The 2,195-nt window shown below is 38.3% G+C and overlaps 1 pseudogene; it reads right to left on the reverse strand.

Annotated features, from left to right (window-relative positions):
- LOC103751357 overlaps nt 1–2,195 on the reverse strand; it is a 28,087-nt pseudogene that overhangs the window by 16,215 nt on the left and 9,677 nt on the right.

Consider the following 2,195-nt stretch of genomic DNA (forward strand, 5'->3'; position numbering starts at 1 on the left):
AGGGGAGAACTACATTTTGTGTGCCATCTATGTGAAAGATAACAAAACCTTAAGGAGCAAGTCAAAAGAGTTAGTAAAAAAGAAAGAAAGAAAGAAAGAAAGAAAGAAAGAAAGAAAGAAAGAAAGAAAGAAAGAAAGAAGAATGAAAGAAAGAAAAAGAATACTATTTCCTCTCAGTTGAGACAGGTGATGGACAGTGAAGAACCTCACTGACTCTGGTCAAACCTGTGTATAAACTGCACTCTTTGAGGTAGCCATTGCTTTCAAACATTAAGTCCCAAATAAGGGAATGGCACTTTACATGCAGGCTCACCCTTGGGCAGTGGATGGCGCAAGCTGCCTTCACATGTATGTGTTCAGTGGCATTCGGATTCCTCACACTGGATTTCTTCTACAATTAACTCTCTTTTCCTCCCTATTTCTATCTTCCATCATCTCTACTTCTCTATGGAACGTTCTCCATAATTTATCCTTTCATCTGACAAGCTATAATTTTTTTTATTTTATGTTTATGTGTATATTGCCTGCATGTAGGGACATGCACCCATGTTATGCAATGCCCATGGAGAACAGAAGAGGCTATCAGAACACCTGGAACTGGACTTATGGACAGTTGTTAGCTGCCATTTGGGTGCTCAGATTCGAACCTGGGTCTTCAGCAAGAACAGCCAGTGTTCTTAACTGCTGAGCCATCTCTCCAGCTATAGCTTTTACCTATTTATTTAGTTATCACCTCTCTCCCCATGTAAAAAGTGTCAATAGGGGCAGGAGAGATGGCTCAGTGGATTAAGAGCACTGGCTGCTCTGGCAGAGGAGCCAGGTTCAAATCCTAGCACCCACATGGCAGCTAAAAATCATCTGTAACTCCAGTTCCAGGGGATCCAACATTATCTTTTGACCTCTGTGGGCACTTCATGACATGGGCACACATACATACATGCAGACAACACACTCACACACATAAAATAAAAATAATAAATAAAAAAATTTTAAATTTCCATCAGAAAATAATATTTTACTCACTTTATTCACTATTGTATTTTTGAATTTATGGAATGAATCAGTGAATGGAAATGGATAAGTATGAGAAAATCCCAAGTGTGCTGAAAAACATTTTATAATATTTGAATACTTTCTATTCAGATATTAATTACAGTTCTAACAACAAAATTTTTGAGCTCAGCAGCCAAAAGATTACTAAAAAGTTTTACATTGGTAGAAAGATGTTGACTATCTCTGTACCCCAATTATAGTGGGGATGACAAATACTCGGGAGAAGAGGTCAGGAGGGAAGTGTGACCCTGACGCAGACTGCATCAGGGCCAGATTGCTTCCACACGAGTTTTTCATAGCACAATAAATAACTCATCAGATTACCTGAATCATAGTGACCCGGAGAAAACCCTTGTAGTTTTTGAATGATCGCCAGATAATCCACCTGAGCTGATGCCAGAAGGAGGTGACACATGTGATCTCCTGGAAGGCTGAGACACTCTCCACCCTCTGTTCCCCTGAAAGTTGATCCAGAGCAGCTCTTGTATTTTCGTATAAGGAGGACTGAGCATAAAACTCAGCTAATTTTTCTGTGACTTGGTTTCCTCTCTTGAAAAGTTCTTTATGTTTATTGTCTTTGGAATAAAAGTAGATAAAGACGAGAGACACAGTTAGCAGACAGCATATTATTTAACAGGTTTTTCCAAGACTCTTTATTTGAAGAACACCTAAATTCTGAGTCTTCTTGTTTTCTGTAATTTGCTTTGTAGCCAAGGTTGACCTTGAACTTCTGGCCCTCCTATCTCTACCCTCCATGTGTGGGATTACAGGATTGCACCATTAATTCTTAGTGTAAATATCCAGGCTTTGCTTTCTACTATGTGCAAATGTATAAAGTGCCAAGTTTCTTATTTTTAAAATGCTATAAATACTATATAAACGCTATAAACAAAGCCATGTACGGTACCATAGTCCTGTGATACTAGTACTTTAGAGACAGAGGTAGAAAGATCACAAGTTCCAGGCCAGACTGGTTACATAAACAAACCCCGTCTAAAACAAAGGAAAGCATAACGCTGCAACCAATGAGTATATCTAATTTTAATGGCAACCCATCTTACAACTTACAGCATCAAATAAATGGCCTTTTATAAATTAAATAAAAAACACCAGGGCACTAAAGGACAATAGTCTATCTATTA

This window comes from Nannospalax galili, unplaced genomic scaffold (genome assembly GCF_000622305.1).
Source record: "Nannospalax galili isolate Female #2095 unplaced genomic scaffold, S.galili_v1.0 scaffold8367, whole genome shotgun sequence".
Lineage (NCBI taxonomy): Eukaryota > Metazoa > Chordata > Mammalia > Rodentia > Spalacidae > Nannospalax > Nannospalax galili.